This window comes from Oryzias latipes, chromosome 16, assembly GCF_053564925.1.
Source record: "Oryzias latipes strain Hd-rR chromosome 16, Olatipes_Hd-rR_3.1".
NCBI classification, from domain to species: domain Eukaryota; kingdom Metazoa; phylum Chordata; class Actinopteri; order Beloniformes; family Adrianichthyidae; genus Oryzias; species Oryzias latipes.
In genome coordinates this window covers 24,640,285-24,659,956 of record NC_136252.1, presented here as the reverse complement: position 1 = coordinate 24,659,956, position 19,672 = coordinate 24,640,285, and the positions used below count along the sequence as shown (strand labels likewise).

The 19,672-nt window shown below is 42.5% G+C and overlaps 1 protein-coding gene across 2 annotated transcripts in view; it reads right to left on the bottom strand.

Moving 5' to 3' along the window:
* The window catches only part of erfl1 (Ets2 repressor factor like 1), a 55,425-nt gene extending 41,377 nt beyond the window's left edge, over positions 1–14,048 (bottom strand). The window contains exon 1 of one of the 2 annotated variants that reach the window (XM_078933575.1): positions 13,616–14,048. The gene's annotated coding sequence lies outside the window, so the exon portion shown is untranslated. Of the gene's footprint in view, positions 1–1,936; positions 2,077–13,615 lie in introns of those variants that run through there. The other variant, XM_004078236.5, reaches the window with a different exon arrangement.
* Between the last annotated feature and the right edge of the window lie 5,624 nt (positions 14,049–19,672).

Genomic DNA, 19,672 nt, shown 5'->3' with positions numbered 1-19,672 from the left:
AATAAGATATTTTTATTATTACCTGGATCGTCTTCCTTCATATTTACTAAAAGTGATGAGTTAACGAGGGGAAATGCGTGGAGAGGTGAGGGATCAATCAGGGGAGGGTGAGTGACGTGGGGAGAAATTTCTCAAAATGCCATTTAATGACGGGAATGCTTCCACCTGCTGTTGACAGCAGAGGGGACGGGGAAAGCGGCCCGCCATCAGTGGCACAAAGAGCTGCGACATAATCCAATTATCCGGCACAGAGTTCACACACACACACGACACGGACACAACAGGCTCCTGAGACCTCAGGCGGGACGGCCTGTTACAGGCCAAGCGCAAACAGACTAGATGAACTAAAGTAGAAAAAAATGGTATAAAATATTTGATGTCTAAAATGTATAAAATTAATTATGAAACATTTCAAAAAGATCTTCAATAAATGTAAATAATTTTAAAACAATTATAATTATTAGCATATTTGCATTAAATCTAATTACTCATTATAATTAATTTCTTAAATATTAGTATGCCTCTTTCAAATTGGAAAATTAGGCAAAATTCTACACCTTTTAACTTCTCCCTTAGGCACGTGCACTGTGCACACTTTTTAAAAACTTTTTTCACATTTTTATTTTAATGTTTTTTTTTTTTGGAGTCAGGCTAAGTGTGGAGTAAAGTTATCAGTGGAAAACTGGCGCCAGAAAAAAAAAACAACAACATGGGTTGGGGTTGCTCCGAACCCATTGATCGACCTCTTAATCTGCAATAGTTACATGCATGTATTGATTTACAAACACTGTTTATCTGGAAATATACTGACACAAATAATTGATGGAGTACACCCACGGCGCGCATAAATATGCATCAAAGTTGTGCGGGGGGCAAACACCTAAAAAATACCAAAAATAATAACATACATGAAGGAGAGGCCAAATCAAATAAAGATTATTCCAAATATATATATATTTATATTTATTTTGCTCATGCTTGAGTCCGCATCATATCGATGCGCACACTTCTAAAATAAATTCCCAAGCGAGTCTGGAAGCGCGCGCAAATCAGAGGTTGTCTGGAACAAACAGAAATATTTCTGGCATTTATTACTCATCGTTTGCTTTCATTGTTGTTTGTTTGTTGATGGTAACAGATCATATTGTATGAGAATATAAAGTACTTTTATTCATTTTATGCAAGTTTTTCAGAGTTTTTCTCCAAAAGTCTGCATGCTTCAAAGGTGCGCATGTGGATTTAATGATCACCCCAACGGTTTGCAAAATTCAAATTATTAATCCGATTACATTGACAACAAATCCGAAGTGCTAAATAAATCATAATCCAGAAAAAAGACGCGCAAAATCGCACAACTCTGACGAATGTCGCTCCACATCTGGGACTGAAAGTCGCGGATTTCTTTGCGCGCTCAGAGCTGCGCACAGATTAGGCCAGAGGGGGAGAATGGGAGGGGGTGGGGGGTGCCCGGCCTCAGTCCCGTGCAGCTCACCGCGTGAATGACTGTTTAATTGACTGATTGATGCAGCGGCGTGGAGGTGAGAGCTGCACGCCTTAACAAATAGAGACATTCAAAAGGCTAATCCGGGCCAACGCGGACAGCTGAACGCACAAGCGGGACTTCCTTCCACTCCTGCTTACGACATGTCTGGCGATTAAAAATCTTTGAAAAGAAAAAAAAACAACTTAGTTTTGACTAAATAAAGCCAGTTCTTCTCAAACTGTCCCAGGTCAATAGCTTATTACGCACGCTCCAACTTTTTCTTTTATTTTAGGACAACAAAATTACAATTCTCATATTTCAACAATATTCCAACAACTCACATATTTTGAGCAGAGGACGATAACAAAAACATGTTTTAAACAAAATTTCTTAGATGGGAAAAAAATTAAACATTCTATACAAAAAAGAAAAAAAGTAAAAGACGCAACCAACCTCCGGTTTTCTCTGCAGGAAGTGCTGTTCTGAGCGGCTGAAGTGCGACCAGTCAATCCACACGCATTCAGTCTGACAGCGCACCGACGCAGCGACCGGAGAGGCGCACTCTACCAACCTGAACCCGGGGAGGAGAGCGGAGGGAGGGGGGAGGAGAAGTGAGAAGAGGAGGTGTGCATCTCTCTCTGTCATCTCTCTCTCTCTCCCTCTTTGTGGAGTCAGTGTGTGTGTGTGTAAGTGTGCGCGCGCGAAAGTAGTTAATTAGTAAATCCCCATTCGCTCTGCCTCGGGTCGGTTTGTTTTCCCCGGTCGACAAGCCGAGAGGAAAGAGAATTTGAAGTAGGATTCGACCCGTTTCCGCTCCTGAGTCTCATATATGAGGTATGTGAGTGTGCAGTGTGTAGTGCTGGCTTTGTGAGTGTGTGTTCGTCTCTCCTTTCAGGGCTCTCATGCTGCCGCCACAGGAGCCCCCCCCCCCTTCAGGGTGCCTCCACCCGCGCTGTTACCTATCATTGCTGCCTTGTCACCAAAAAGTTGCCCTCCTCACACCTCCTCAATCCAGCTCTCCGAACACAAACAAACGCAAGTGGCGTCTTTGATGGCTTTCAGGCGCTAAACTCCAGGATGAATCAGTGATTTTCAAGATTAAACCTGAGCGCAGCTGCGTTTTCTCCTCTACCTCCACGAGTCTTTGAAAAACTTGGATTTTTAGGAGTGGATGCCAACGGGCAGAGTATCTTTGGCAAACAAGAACAAACATTCAACATTTTCAATGTGCACCTATATGCAAAATCTCCCACACATGCAGATGTGCTCCTGCCGAATCGACTCTGGCTTTAACAAACTTTAATTATTTAATTGATCCCCAATCAGCGACTTAATAATCAATTAAGTAAACCAATGGAACCCAGCTGAGGGCAGAGAGCAGGAGTCTATGTTAGAGGGACCGGGAGAGCAGACGATGGGAAAAGAGAGCTTAAAATGGAGGGAAGACTTTGACAACAAACATCTGAATTGTGATCTCAAAAGAAAGGAGGAGATCATACTGTATCAACATTTTATAGCCAAAAGGTTAGCTATGTCTGTATATAGAAATCATACTCTACCAGTCTACCATAGGAGGAAATTCATAGGTTTAAATATTCTGGAGATTGCATGTTTTTTACAGAAAAAAGATGCGTTCACATTTTTTTTTGTGGAAAAAAAAACATCCAAAAAGTTGAGCTTTAAATAAACTCTGGATGAGGAAGCTACTCTGTATCTTGAACAGCTCAGTGGCCTTGTGGTAGAGTGTCTGCCCTGAGACTGAAAGGTTGTGTGTTTAAATCCACAGACGAGTCATAACAAAGACCAAAGAACAATGGTGCCCAATGCCTCCCTGCTTGACACTCAGCGTAAAGGGGTTGGATTGGGGGGTTAAAACATCAAACGTTTCCTGCAGAGTACCACTCCCCCAAGAGATGGGTCAAATGCAGAGAACAAATTTAACACACTTATATGCGTGACTACTAATGGGACTTAATCTATTGTTTATCTGTCTTTTTTCATACACAAATGATAAGGAACAAAACAAATTGTGGGCAGAAAAAGGAAGTGAGTGCACCAGTAGTTACATGGTCATGGTCAAAGCCATACATTGATCTTTAAAACTGTGCACACATCTCTTTATCGCCCTCTAGTGTCAACTTCCTTCCTCAGTTTTTTTCTGCATGTCAACCCCTGGCTGGACTAGCACTTCTCCCCTTCTTGAACCTGTTTTTGCCTTCAACGACGCACAAAATTGTACGTTTTTGAGTAAAGCTGGTTTTTCCCTCTTCATATATGTGAGCCTTGGATGCGTGTCTGGGTGTCTGGAGTAGGGAATATCAGGCTCTTACACACTGAGCAGATGAAAGCTTTGCCAATACTCCGGGTCCCCCGAGGGTCATGCTAGTATTGATGCAACCATTGTGTGTGTGTGCCTGTGGTGCATGTCAGTATTTGTACTTGTATGGAGTGTTTGTTGCATTTGTCACCTCTGACACTCTTAAACTCTTAAAGGCCAAAACCACGCATCAACACACAGCGAAACACGCCTGTAACCTCTAACCACTGATCTCACAGCAGAACGTTCCGACTGTGTGTGTCTGTGTGTTTGTGCTCAGCAGCTGTGGCGTCTGATCCTCTGACACCTGGGAGGTATATGTGACAGAGTGGGGAGGTGCTGGAAGAGGATGAAAAACGGACCTATCACATCCCCATTGACTGAGTTAATTAATATAAGTAGAGCCGGGGATTCTTAGCTCACTTTTCACTGTATGGATTTGCTGTCTCCTCACATTTGGTATGTTTTATGTCTGTTCAATGCAAACTCAATGTGTTCCATCCTGAAGCACAATCATGACAGCTAATTTTGGGATGTGAGCTGTTTTGATATGACGGATTTCAATTGCGGCATGGCACGGGGGTCTCGGTGTGACTAAATGATCTGAGATGTAATGCGACCGGACGCCATGCTGCAGCAGACAGAGCTGTTAAAAAGATAACGCTCTTGAGGCTACTTTGGTTTTTGTTTTTGTTTTTTTATTGTTACTGGACTTTCTTGGAGATTTAAGGTTTCTCTGAAATTACTCCGATCATCTTTTGAGCTATTTTAAAAGCGTTCCCAGTGGTCTTCTAATGTTGATTAAGCCATTTTAAGCCACGAAAAACAAACAAACAAAAACAGAAGCATTGTATTCTAGGACAAGGTTGCAGCAAATGGGCAAGAGTTGAGCAGAAATCCACTTCTAAGTTCTGGGTGGAACTGTTGGTGCAGAGTAAGCCTGACCCCACTTCCCAGCATCCCCGTGTTTACACTCTCTCCTGCTAGCTCACAGCCCCACACAACTCAAATTTAACAGTAGTGGTGCAACAAAAATGGCGAGCAACATTGGAGCTATCCAGACGAGGAAAACAAAGACTAACATGGATCTAGTCCTCTCCAAGTGGATGGATCAGAATGGAGCGGAGCAGGGAGCTTGGGGCTAGCCATGGCAGTTTCTACATCTCACTAACACATTTTTTCCAACAGTCTTTTTTTCTGTCTGCTGTTGATTCATAACAACTTTAAATAAAGAAATACTCAGAAAGGCTATTTTAATCTTACTTTTCTTCATATATGTCCTCCACCATGAGAAAAATGCAACATGTACATGCGAAAAACACCCAAAACACAATTTCCATCGGAGTGGGTCTTTAAACACTCTACTTTGAGGCAGGAAGACAAAAGTGTGTTTGTGTGCGTTGAAGGGGCACGCACAAACGGGACGGAAGGAAGGAAGACAGGCGGTAGAAGGTGGGAAATGGGGAGAAAAGGAAGGGAAAGAGAGCAAGAAAGAGCTCCACTGCCTAGTCTTAATCTGAGCTGTTCTGATCAATAGCCCATTTCCCATTGTTGCCAGAGCTGTTCGATCGCTACACCACGGAATTAACACACCCACTTTAATCTACGGGGAGAGGAGAAAGGGAAGGGAGACGAGGGGGAAGGGAAAAAGAGGGGTTAAGGGGGTGAGTGGGGAGCAGCTGTGGAGGCATTCTCAAATGAAATCAAATCTAATTGTTATCACTGTAGCCACTGCACTTATTACAAGCACTGCTCCAATTATCCAGACCATATAGCCCTTTTCTCTTTTTGGCCCTCTTGTAGGTGGCGCCGTGTGACGTGAACTGGACGCAAATAATCCGAATTAGTGTTTTATTTGTTTCATCTTGCCAACCGCAGATTGGATTGGGAGGTTGGGTTGGTGGTGATTGGAGGCTTGGCTCCTTCCTCTGCGACAGGAATTGGTTCTTTGGTCAGGTGTATTACAGCAGATCCACTTCTAACATCTGGATTTCCCAGTTCAGACAGCTGCTAGATGGCGGTTCCAAACAAAGTCACAAGTGCACTGTATGGTATGTTCACAATTTTTACGGGAATAAACAACTCCAAAATTCAGTGCCATGGAAATTTCCCAGAAGCCCCAGATTTGGCGAATGCAGACCATAATGTGTTGTGGTTCAACGACTTTTCATTTGAAAAAAAGGTGTATTTACATTTATTTTTTAATAAACCATCAAAGTTTTCATCATCAGGACACAGTTAAATAAATAGTCTTCGTAAAATGACAAATGAGTGATGTCATATTTGCTGTTTGTAACCCTTGTGCTATCCTTGGCACTTTAACATTGGGTGTTGGGTCATCTAGACCCCACTAGACAGTGCGCTGAACTTTTTTTCTTCAATGATTTGTGATCCTCACTGGTGTCCATGGATTACATGAAATCTTTCCACCTTTATCCACCTTTGTCATGGTAGGGAGAACACGTCAATGTAAGGGTGGGGTCATCTAAGATAGCACAAGGGTTAAAAAAGGTATAAAGGAGCCAGCATGTGTCTGGATTACGGTGAAATTCAGGGCACTGGATTTTACCACAGTATATGATCTTTTAGGTGTTAGAGAGTAGTGAGGAAAATTCAGGCGTGGTCATAGTGTTTAATCCCAAAACAAGATCAACATCGCTTGAATTGAAATATGGACATCTGCAAAGCTTTAGTTTGACGTCTTAGATCATCTGTGAATACCTAAACAACATCACAGTTTTAAAAATAAACAAATGCAAATTTTATTTGAATTATCACATTTTTCAAATGCAGTCTAGTACTAGTTTGTTTGTTTGTGGAGGGACAGATTTGAATTCTAGATTTCATTTTCTCTGTAATTTTCTCTGTGCACGTGAATAATTCCTTCTTCATGTGCACCCGTACAGGGATTTGACCTGTACAGGTTGTCTGAACCCATGGATGTTCATAGAGAAGAGTGGCTGTACCTTAAAGGTCAATCTTGCAGTTCCCCTTGAGACTTGGACCTTAGGGGACATCGTGAACATGGAACGCACAATTTTCGTGCATTTTGTAAGTGCATCGTGAAGTATTTGTAGGTTAATGCAAGTTGCACACACTTGTGATGTATGTGTGACGCTGTTGTACGGTGCCCTTACGCCACACTTTTGTCCACAGGTGTCAAACTCTAGGCCTGAAGGGCAGTTGTCCCGCGTGTTTTCAAGCTAGCCTGTCATTCTAGCTTCTCACACCAGCAGCAGACAAGGGAGGCTGAAAAAAACAGCAGGATGCTGGGCCTCCAGGCCTGGAGTCCGACATTCATGTGAGTCTAGTAATTAGTTAGGTGCACAAATTGTCTCCTTTCTGACCACTTGGAAATACTGCACGCATGGAGTGTGTAGGTGATACGTTTGTGTCCGTAGGACGCCCGCAGGATACACACACAAACTATGTTCTGTCTAATTTTCTAATTTCTGACAGTCAGCCTGCAAGATGGAGTGTTCACTAGGCATTTGAACAGCACTAACGAGCCCTTTGCGCAGTGCACAGGGTTTGGGGGGGTTAAAAAATGAAAAATTCTTGCAACATGCCTGCGTCTCACCTACATCACCCTTACTTTACCCTTACATGATGTTTAAGCTTTCCCTACGATCTGTCGCCCCCAGCATGCCCGCAGAAAAAGATGGGCTTGAACATGTCCTCTCTATAAGCTCATCGACCTTTATATTTCCTGCAGGCCATTGGTGTGCCCAGTACAGAATTGCCTAATTTTTGCCTGCAGAGAGCCTGTTTTCCCCTCCGGTAGGGCAGTTGTGACTAAGGCACTACACAAAGGGAGCACAAATGTTTAGTTTTTTTAAGCCCTGCTTTGGATCATAATCCTCATGAAACCCATGACTTTGGCTTAGATTGGAACATTTTAACATTGTTTGAATGGATTGCAAACAAATTGAAGAGCCTAAGGCGCTGAGACGCTTAGTCGGTTGAGCACCGCAGCAGAGAAACTGAGTTTCCTCTTATTCATAAGGATGGACCATAAATTGGCCCAGTTTGGAACTCAGAATTTGTTTTCTGCAAAGCCCCTCTTTTTTAAAGAGAGTGCCGGTCATTGTTGGAGAACGTCAGTGAGTCGCGACGTGAACAGTGATCACAAGTTGCCTCAATAAATGAAATGTAATAAGCATCAGCTTAGAGACGAGCCTTGTTTTCTCATCACACAGAGTGCAGGCAACATATTGAAAATCTATTGGTTTCGAGAGGGGACAGAGCCAAGACTTTCCCTGTTTGGTCATGAAACATGGTGGAATGCAGGCGGCGTTCCTTTAAATATGGTTCAGCACAGTCAAGTTCAGAGTTTAAACTGTGAAATCATTATTTTGAAATCTGCTTTAAAGCAGAAAAACTATTAGACAAAACTAACACATGTTAACTTCAAGGGGGACAATTCTATGTTGGTGAGATTTACTTCAACCAACCTCTAATCTTTTCTTTACTTCTTCCTTAAACAACATTAAACATGTCCCCTCAATCTGGGACTGCAATCAACAAGCTTGTTTACCAGCTGACTTGGGTTTTCTAGCACATAATCAGTCAGCTTTACAGAGTGATTTGTGTCTTGTCCAAAAGCGAAACGTTAAAGAAGTTACATTTCCACTGACCTGTATTCACCTCTCTTTTTCTTAGCGATAACAAAGAACTTAAGAAGAGATAACAAAGCTCTTGCTTGGAGGTTCGCCAAAGGATCCACACCTGCAAGGGATTGTTATACTTGTGTTGACTTCATTCAAGTAGCTGCGCAAGAGGCACATTTATGGGATTAGAATTTTTTTTTTCGAGGACAAAGCCTCGCTGCTGTGAGTCTTGTTAACCCTTTAACACAGGAGATGTCGCCGGCGACACCCAAATAACACACGCTCTTTGACGTCCCGTAACTCTTTGACATGATCAGTGATTACGTAGACACTTCACTACTGTACAATGTTGCATATCAGCAGAAGGCTGATTTTCTCCGCTTCAGAAACTGCTGGAATTAAGTGAATTGTGTCAACAGTGGTAGAAAGAATGTAAACACTTGAGCTAAAGCTCTGGTGTTAAAGAGTTAAAACAAGTAAATTTTGTGGTGCTGAACAATAACATGTTTCACATCGTCATGCCGTGTCTTTGCTCTTTTATACCATTTAAGTCTTTTTCATTCATGATTCAAACCCTGATGTGTTTCTGGAGTAAATTGGCCCATAAATGTCAGGACCTTCAAAGAAAACCAGTCCTTTCCAAGCTATTCTGCACTTCTTTGGACACAGGACGACACATTAAAACAGCTGAATGTTCACACATCTACTCCTTCCTTGCTAAAATGAGTCCTTGGTACTTCTTGGTACCAACAACTGAGTTTATCAGCACAACACAGCTCCAGGCACCAGTGAAGTCTTTGGATGCCACCTTCCTCAAAGGGAAAACACTGAACTTCTTCCCTCCAACCCGAGGCTATCACCCAACTTTTGCTTCAATTTACCCTCCTCTTTGTATTTCTTTTGAAATTATTTCATAACAGAGCAATTTTCTCGTTAGCGTTTGGCTTTAATTGTGGGTAATTAGGCGTGTTCAAGCTGTATGGAGTGCTCTGTTCACGGGACTGAGAGGAAATTAGCCGTAGTTCAGCTGTGAAATATGGGGTTAAGTGGGAGACGGAGAGAGTCGAGGGGGTCAGTGATTCCAAAACAGGGTTCATGCAGTCCTAAAGTAAGACCTTTTGGAACAAAGTGAAAGATGAAGGAGGGAAACTTGGGCACAAAATTGGACAAGATTTTGCAGAATCTCATCAGGACTGATGAAAGTGTTTAGAACGCAAAAGAAACGTGATTTGAAAGCAGAGGGAGAAAAAGAAGTTGCAAAACAAGTCTGGAATAAGAACTTTTGGATGAAAACCTGAACTAATTGAACTTGCATGCATCTCTTTTGACTTAAAGTCCCATTCCAATCATCTTTTGATCTATTTTAAAAGCATTTTCAAGTGGTCCAGCCAAAAATCAAATTCCTGTGTTGTTTTCTAGGACAGTTTCAGCAGAGTGGCAGAAGTTCCTTAGAAATTTGCCTCTGAGTTGTTGGTGGGAAGTGAGCCTGCCCTCATTTCCCATCATGCCTCTGTTTACCCACCCTCCTGCCTGCTTAGAGCCCCTTACAACCCACAACCTAACATTAGTGGTGCAACAAAAATGGCGAGCAATATTGGAGCTATTTAGCTGTACAGCTTTGAGGCAGAAGCCAGCTCAGACAAGGAAAACGAAGACGTGCCTGGATCTATGTGTCTGCTAGTGAATGCATCAGAATGGAGCAGAGCAGGGAGCTTGTAGCCCGCTGATTGTAGTGTGCATGTGACAACTACAAGATTTTTTAAACAGTATTTTTTCAACTGCTCCTGATTCGCAACAATTTGAAAAAAGAAATACTCAGAAACTAAATTTTAAGCTAAATTTTCTTTCTATATATATCCTCCATCATGAGAACAATGCAACAAGAACATATTAAAAACACTGTTTTCATTGGAGTAGGTCTCTAAAGTTTAGAGTTTATTACATTACAGCCACTTTATTTTTTTCAATATTCTGCAAACTAAAATATTTTTGCGGTTAAAAAAAAAAAGGTTATTTTTTTAGATTTTATAATTGTACTTATATTTGCCTTATCCCAATTGTCAGTGTCAAATCTGTCATCAGGTACAATATGGACTGTACAAACATAGATTCTAAATTTTAAAAAGCACCTTCCACCCCTTAGCATCTATTAATTCTTACATTTTAACCCCACAACAGCTATAAATGCCCATGTGGTCATAAAGCTGACGAGGAATCATTGGAGCCATTGACTGTACTGTCAGGCGCTCAGTGAATGGGACCGAAACTGCTCTGCCCTTTATGGGAGCTACATCCCCCCCTGTGGAACCATTCCCACTGACTGTAATGGACCAGTTAAAGCCTCTATAAATATTGGCGTCCGTGCTTTTGAATACCTCGGAAATAGAGCTCCATTTGCAAACAAGTCAGTGGGTGTTGGAAACGCTGAAGTTAATACTTAATCAATGCGGGGCCACTCCTGGGCTGTACACCCTCTCTGAAGCTCGATTCATACAAAGCACTGTGGCGTTTAGAATAAACACAATGCGACCATATTGATTAAAACATTATCAACTTCCACAGAATAGGTGTTTTCTAGATTACATGAAAATTACAGGTGTTCTGGGATTAGCAGTTTGCAGTAAATATTTGACCAAAACCCCATGCTGCCAGATTAAAATTCCAATTAAAAAAAATTCTGCCGTAACTATGACCATTTAGTGCATTTGATGTCTCTATTAACACAAGTCCCAGACTTTTTCTTTGGTCTGCTTTCATTTTAGTTAACATCTCATTTTAGATTTGCATGGAATTGGTACACCTTAGACCAGATCCGATTGGGTTTATCAAATCTTTACCTTAAGTCCTTTAGAAGATCATGCTTTAATTTTGGAGAAAACGTTTATGCTCCTGCAATTCTATTATTACTTTTACAAATAAATAGAGAATCAACTATATTAATGTCTTCCCTAACAGGTGTCTACATCAACACACAGACTTCATATTTTTGAATGCATAATCATTATCTAAACCTAAAGGGAGAGGTGGTAATCAGCGATCACATATATATGTGGAAAAAAATAGACAGAGGTTTTTTGGTTAAATTAGAAGCAATTCCATGTGTGTAATTTGACAATAACTGCACCCTAACCTTAAAAAAATACTTAATGATTGAACAAAAATTGATAAATTTGCCACAAAGAATAAAAATTGGATTAAAAAGTTTACATTCGTCTGAGAAGTCCAGATCAATTCTGTTCAGTAAACCCATCAAGGTGTCTGCTGTGCAGCCTGTGGTGGCACTATAATGAATAATTCATTTTCTGCCATTTTTATCCCTTTTGGGGTCACTGGGCTGTTGGAGCCTATCCCAGCCACTTGTGGGTGAAGGCAGGAGACACCCTGGACAGTTTTCCAGGCTGTTGCAGGGCCACAATCACAATTGACCTATGAAGCATGTTGTTTTTTTGGACAGTGGGAGGAAGGTGGAGATCCTGGAGAGAACCCAAACATGCACAGGGAGAACATGCAAACTCCACACAGAAAGGTCCCCCATTGTTGTTCTGTTTTCAGGTCCCCCAGCTGGGACTTGAACTGGGGGCCTTCTTGCTGTGAGGCAAGAGCGCTAACCACTGCCCCACCGTGCAGCCATAACTATAATGATATGGACTTAATATAATAATACAACAGTAAACATAGTATTTGAAAAACGTAAAAATCTGTTAACCATCTCGGAAAAGGTCAACACTCAAAGGACAGAGATGATTTTAAAATAAACATTGGAGATCTCTTCAGAACTGATGCTTATAAGTTATATTTTTTAAAGAAACTGAATGAATAAAGTGAGTCAATGCTCGATCAGGTTTCCACACTTTTGCTCTGCAGTGATATTGCTAAAGAGCGTTAAACTTCTATCACAAATCCCATACGTAGTTATATTTAATGACTACGGCAGCTTTTCAAAAATCTAGAGGTAACACAAACCAGGACACACTGGAGAGACGTCTCAGCTGGCCTGCACCTCGGGATTCCCCCGAAGGAGCTGGAGAAAGTGGCCGGAGAGAAGAAAAATCTGGGCATCTTTGTTTTAGACTGCTGCTCGGGTCCAAAAGAGCAGAAGAAAATGGGCAAACCAAATGAAAGTGAATCAGAATCAACAGAAATTTAGCCAAACAGGTCTAAGTTTTGCACAATTACAGGCAGATTCTCTCTTTGGTTTTAGAAATGATTAGGACTGTGGAAACAATTCATGCTGTTCTTTTGATGTATATCCTTCTAATAAACTGATGCTGCACATCAGAGGGGAACACATTTGTCCTCATGCGACATGAAGTTCAAAAGGTCATGATGAGAATCCAGAGGGTATTTCTGAACACCTTTATGATCAGGACAGGACTAGTGTGTAAGGAGCAGATGACAGTTAAATTGTAAAAACTGTTGTTGTTTTTCATTTTTTGGTTGTTCTTTTTAAAAAAAAAAGATAAGATTTCAAAGTAAAGATGGAATCATAAATTAGGTTATTATGTCACGTAGAATCCTCTTTTGCTTCAGTTCAATATTAAATACATGTTTTCATTTGTTTGAGTTCTTATTTATGTTTACAAAACTACAAAAAAAGACGTGGCAAGAAACAGCACTAATTTTAACGTGAGTTATCATCACATCATTTATAAGTTGAAGTCAGAAAAAGAGAAAGCTTTCAACATTATCTGAAAAGGATTAAGTACACTTTTTAACATTTTTCCAGTTGTTGGCAGTACAGCATTTGCATCTGAGCTTGTAAATTAAAGCAATTCAGCCCCATTTTTAAGATGAAAGAAGAACTAAACAAAAGTTTGCCTGCACCTAGAATCATTTATGCAGTTAGGAAACTTTTTTTTTTACATGAATGTTCCCTTGGTCCAAGTTTGTCCATCAATTTCTCTGTAGCTGCTTTACTTTTCAGGTATAATCCATAGGGTAAAACGCATATAAAACGCACTTTAAAGCATTCTTTAAGGGTTTGTTGCGGGTCTGCTTGAGCAGAGATGTAAAGCACGCTGCGCGCTCTCCAACAACTCTTGCGCACAAGCGTAAACAGCCGGCATCAATCAATTTCTGCAGGAGATGCGCGTGGTTCTCCCACATCAAACAGCCTCTGATTTCTCACGAGACGTGGGTTTCTGGGGGCTTTCTCCATTATTAATGTCATATTTCAGTACCAGAATAGGGAAGTGGGGCTCTTACCTTCACCGATGCACCTTCATTGACTTGTCCGGCAGCTCCCTCTTGGCTTGACGGGAATCCTAACGACGTGCGTAAAAGAGGGCTGATGGAAATCGTGCAGTTTAGGAGATCGGACGGCACCTCCTTCTTCTTCTTGCATTAAACTACATTGGTGGCTCGTTAGACGCTTGATCTATGTGTGGCAACGACAATGAGAAGCGGATAAAACAAGAAGAACAAATTGAAACGCGGGGGGGGGGGGGGGGGGCGCAGGACTACAGAGGGAGGAGAAAAGTTATCCTCGGAGTGACAAAAAAGTTGACAAGAAAAGGAGACTCCACTGCAACCTTTCTGCTATCCAGCACACACTTTAAGAGGCGGCAAAAACAAAGTTTTTCAAATGAAGGAGGAGGAGCGGGCAGAGGTGCGACGGAGAGCGCGCAGAGTGGAGAGATCTGGGCGCACGGGGAGGGATGGGAGGCTGAGAGCGCACGAAGTAAGAGGGGGAGGTTAAAAGAGAAGGCGCCTAAACCTCCGCCTCACAGCAGCCCGGCTGTGTTTAAGTTTCTATCAGCTGCCGCCTGTGTTGTTGAAAATTGACCCACGCAGCGTGGAGCGCGCGTAAAGAGAATATGTGTAGACCGGGTGGTGGCCAGAAAGCGGATCGATCGGGTTATAATTTTGTCCGAAGTGGAGGGAAAATAAAGTTCACGGAGGAATGAAATTTGAAAACAGATGGCAAATCTCGTCCGCCTCTCCCCTAAATAAGATTCGATCTTCTGGAGTGGAGTGGAGATAATATTTGGTTGGACGTTTGATGAAAATGGCGGATTTTTCATTTTGGACAGGTGGGGTGAGGTGTGGGTGTTAGTGGTGGGCATGGGGTGTGTAGTGACTGAAGTAAAACGTGGGAGAATTGGACGGCGGGTTGTGAGCCCCTTCTTCCCTTTCAGGTGCAGCCATGGATCCAGTCTCTTCCATTTGCCCCTCAGTGGCGCACACGCCCACCCCCCCACCCCCATTTCACCCCGCAAAGAGAGGCTGTGGGTGAAGGGAGGAAAAGGAGAGAAAACAAGAATACCAAATAAATGAGAAATTTTCGTACAGGCCCCGCTTCCGTGCGTTCCATGCTAGCAATAACAATTAAATATCGACCGCTTTCCCGGCCGGAGAGAACCTGAGATACCCAGAGACTGCCAAGTACCGAGTCCCCCCCTCACCTCCCCCTCCATTTCTCCCCCATCTTCCACATATGCACTCACTCACTCCCTCATTTTCCTCCTTTTCTCGTCATCCCCTCCCTATATACCTCTTTCCTTCTAATCCAAGTCCATCAGGCCAATCTTTTCTAATTTGCTGTATCTCATTTCTCTTGGTTCCATCCCACAAGCCATTTCAGCTCCACTTTTATCTTTGCTGATTTGGGGATGGCCTCTCGGAAACGCACTCCCAGTTTCTGTCAGTGAATGGAGGACTTCCTCCCACCGCGCATGTTATCAACATCAATTATGGGATGGAGGTGCTTCGTTCCAAGATGGTCGCAACAAATGAAATAAAAACCTGATCTGCTCCCTCACAATGTACTAAAATGCTGCAAAACCCAACCACCAAGCAGAATCTTTAGAGGTTTGGGTCGAGTTCTGGTTTGTCTTTGGTTTTGTGCTTCTCTTTGGCCCCAATGTTGGACCAAAAGGTTGCACCAAACCAAAGAAGACACACATTGAAAACGACTTTAAGACCATTCTTCCTTTCGGCTCCTCATCATTTTCTTATGGATGATATAATTTCTGACTGAAAAACCTTTCAGGTCCTCATTCAGGTGTTGGTTTTTGTGCAGGTACAAAGCGGTTATCTTCAAACCTGCATGTATTCTTCTGCAGTGTGAGAAGTATAATAGCACTATAATGGTGCTATTCATGAATCCAACAGGGAACGGCGTGAGTTTCAGACTTTTAGACCTGCAGACAAACAGGTTTGGCTCTGTTCCTCCCAAACAAGCCTTCTTTTGTTGATTGACGGGCTCTCTAGATTTGTGCAGTTCGTGACAAGACTGCCAGAGAGAAGCATTACGTTGGACCAATGAGTCCTGAGCAACTTTCCAAACGAGCCGCACAACTATCGAAAGTTTCTCCATCATCGTCCCCGCGTCTCCTCTCACTCCTCTTTATATTTTTTTCCGCCTCAGAACTCTTCTCAGCTCGCACCCCAACCATTCAATTTCTATTTACTTGTCCCCCACCGTCTCCACTGCACACCATTCCTCCTCTCCTCCATCCAGCACCTCCTCTCATCTCTCCTTTTCTACACCTCCCTGTTCCGTCTTTCGCCTCTTCCTCAGAGCTCCCTTCAGCGCGTTATCTCCCCCATTTGACTTTAATTAGTTAATGCATTAATTATCTACGCCCCAATACCTGCACTATTAACATGCTTCTCCTCCCGTGGTTCCCCCTCCTCACCCTGAGGCCCGTGGGCTTGAGATGGCGCACGGACATGCGCACGCATGGACACACACTTTTTCCCTCTACCCCATGCTTCCTTCTCATTCTATTTCTCACTCTTCCACTCTTTGCCCCCTACCTATTTCCCCCTCCGACTCATCTCTCTCCCCCCGTCTATCCTTCTTCTGCCCCCCTGTAGCCCGCTCTCCTCTCCTCTGTGCGCCTTGCAGTCGCCTCTGCCGGCTGGTCTCTCTCCCCGGCGACGGAATTATGAAAAATGCGCCCATCGACAGAGCGCCTCAGCTTCGATTAGCCGAGATGGGACATGACAGGCCGCGATCAATACTTATACCGTCCTATAACGTGTCAACTAATGAATCAATCTCGGCTAAATTTTCCATTTTTCAAAAGCCGACGCGAGAGACTGGAATATCCTCTTTTGTAAAGATATTATTATCGATTTCGTCGGCAATTTGACATCGGGGGTAGTTAATTCCACTCTAGAATAAAATTGAAAACACTTGAGATTGAAGTGAGAGAGGGGAGAGGTGGGGGGGAGCTCGGGAGGGGAGAGGAGGGAGGCAAGGGCAGGCAGGAAGGGAGGGGGAGACGGCTGTTGACTTGATAAAAGAGAATGGGAAGATGGAAGGAAAGGGAAAAGGAGGTAGGAAGAAGAAATACTACTGGTGGTGTTGTAGCCATCTATCTATCTATCTATCTATCTATCTATCTATCTATCTATCTATCTATCTATCTATCTATCTATCTATCTATCTATCTATCTATCTATCTATCTATCTATCTATCTATCTATCTATCTATCTATCTATCTATCTATCTATCTATCTATCAACCATCTCACTAAAATGTAAACGTGGCCTGGCTCTGAATTCAGATACTTTTTTTGTTAATGACATTTAAAATATGCTGAATAATTCCAGATTTATGGGAGCTGAAGTGAAACTAGTCATCCATCCAACTTCAGAACTCAATGAATCCCATCACGTGGTTGCTGGAGCCAACCCTGCTGCTGTTGTGTGAAGGTGGGGTATACCCTGAACAGGGCGCCAGTCTGTTGCAGGGCCACACACTCACACACACACACACACACACACACACACCTGGAGGATAATTAGAGACACCAATTAACCAATAAGCGTGTTTTTGGACTGTTGGAGGAAGCTGCAGTGCCTGGAGAAAATCCATGCGTGCACAGGGAGAACATCCACACTCCACACAGAAAGGTCCCAGCCAGGATTTGAACCAAGGCATTCTTGCTGTAATGTAAGGGTGCTAACCACTATACATGACCATGCAGCCAGCACAATTTTCAGGCTTTGTCCTTCTTTTAACAGTCTGCCAAAAATAGACCAGTATTTAAGTGTGCCTTTGCCTACAATTCTAATATTCTTGTTGCCAATGACATTTATAAACTGCTAAACAATCTCAGACTTTGGAAGCTAAACTGGATCCAGTCCATCCATCCATCCATCCATCCATCTTCTTCCGTTTATTCCTTTTTGGGGTCACGGGGCTGCTGGAGCCTATCCCGGCCACTTGTGTGCGAAGGCAGGGGACACCCTGGACAGGTCGCCAGTCTGTCGCAGGTGGATCCAGTCATTGGACAGAAACATCAAAGTGTCTCACTCTTAAGTTCCTGCCCTCTACTCACTCACACTAAAAACACTGGAGTTTTAGCTCCAGTGTTTACATTATTTCAACTACCACAACTTTTCAATCGTTTATGCAATTAACGTAATTGCAGTGGAGATTGTGCTGATATGCAACACTCTACAGTAGTGAAGTGTTTATGCAATGAATCAGTTGATTCTGTCACAAAGAAAAGCTATTGCAAGCTATTGCACAACGGTGCAAAGGTGTTTCTCCACTTCAAAATCTGCTGATTCACACTGATAACATGAACAGTCCAGGTGTTACGATGTGTCAAAGAGCGTGTGTTATTTTGGAACTGGTTTATTTGTCATATCCATGTCGATGTGTGACTGAATCAGAAAAATGCTTTCTATACGATTTAGGTGACACAACTACAATGCAAACTTTAGGTCACATGACTTGCCCTCACCTTTTAGGCAAATAAAACCAGATTAAAGTTTGCGACACCATCAACAACATTTTAAATCTGTGTTTTTGTCGACCACATCCTAACTCCACGCTGTGTTGAATCCGCCGTGGACGTGGGCATGCACGTCGGGTGTGTGCGCATGGCAACGATAAGAGCGAGGCTTGGAGTCAGCATGTGTGTCAGAGTGAAATATAGATGGAGGAGGCTGGTGTGTGTGAGGGTCAGCGAGGTGCAGTGTAACTGTCGACAATCACAGCCTTATTTACCTGTCAAAAACACTATCATCCCACACAGCCCCAGCCAAGCAATTTCTCCTGTCTCTTCCTCCCTCCTCTTCCTCATACTCTTTCTTTCCCTGTGTCCCTCTTTCTCTCCCTCCTCCAATTACAACCCAGAGGGCTATTTCTCTCCTGGACAAAAACACTCCCCACCAACCCTCCCTTCTCTTTTTCACCCCTTCTTCACTGCCCATCGTTTTTACCCTTCTGTCTCTTTTTTCCCCCCACTCTCCCCTTGTTCCTTCCCTCTGCTGAGAGCTCGAGAGTGGAAATGAACAAGCTGTAAACACGCACCACTTATCACAGTCTATGCTGTTGTGTATTTGTTGGTGAAAGCTGGTGAGGTGAAGGTTGTGGAATATGAGGCCAGAGGTGTCGGCTACTTCTCCAGACCTACAGGCATGAAATTAAGATCCACCGCGGGTTGAAACAGCCGTTTGATCAATGCGGTGTCTGGCGCCCACTGCGCCCTTTTGGCCCAAAAGTACAAATGCCAGAACTAAAAAAGCTCAGGAATATTTTGAAAGCTCGTCCAGGTTGTATCCAACTTGGTACTGTTGTGTCTTTTACACTTGTGTGAGATTTTGCAGTAAAAAAAAATGAAGCTGTCAAGTGTTCTTCTTTTTGTCCAAACATTCCTTTCAAAAAGCGTCTATAAATGTTGTGTAGCAACAAATCCAGGCGTAAAAATTGATATCTCAAAACTGTAAAACTAGTCATGCAGAAAGGAGCCCTCGCATCATACATGGACTTGTTCCTCAATAACTGAGAAATTGTTACTTTAACAACTTTGCTTTTGTTTGATTCCTTTTCATTTCTTTTTATTTTCAAAAGCAACACAGCACACAAATGTCTACGTCCGTCACAGCCCAAAAATCCATTCATTACTCATTTTCCTGAATTATTAGCACTTTTCTTCCTTGTTTTGTATCCAATTTACAGTTGTTGTTTTTTTTAGCAATTTTAATCAAATATTTTCATGTGTTATATATTAAACATGAAAATGAATCATTTCTAAACAATTAAAAGTATACTTTAATGTGCATTTATGATGAGTTAGTTGTCACACATTTACAACTTTGAAACTTTTTGAAACCCCTCCTAATTGATCATACCTATTCTACAGGTCTGCTCCTGTTCTGAACATTTTTCCTTATTAACGTTTATTCTATTTCATCGAAGTGGTCACTATGACACAATTCTGCTGGTTATAAAAACATCCTGCTACCGGCTAATGCTTTTTTCATCTGAACACTCCTGATTGTAGCTCAGCATGCAT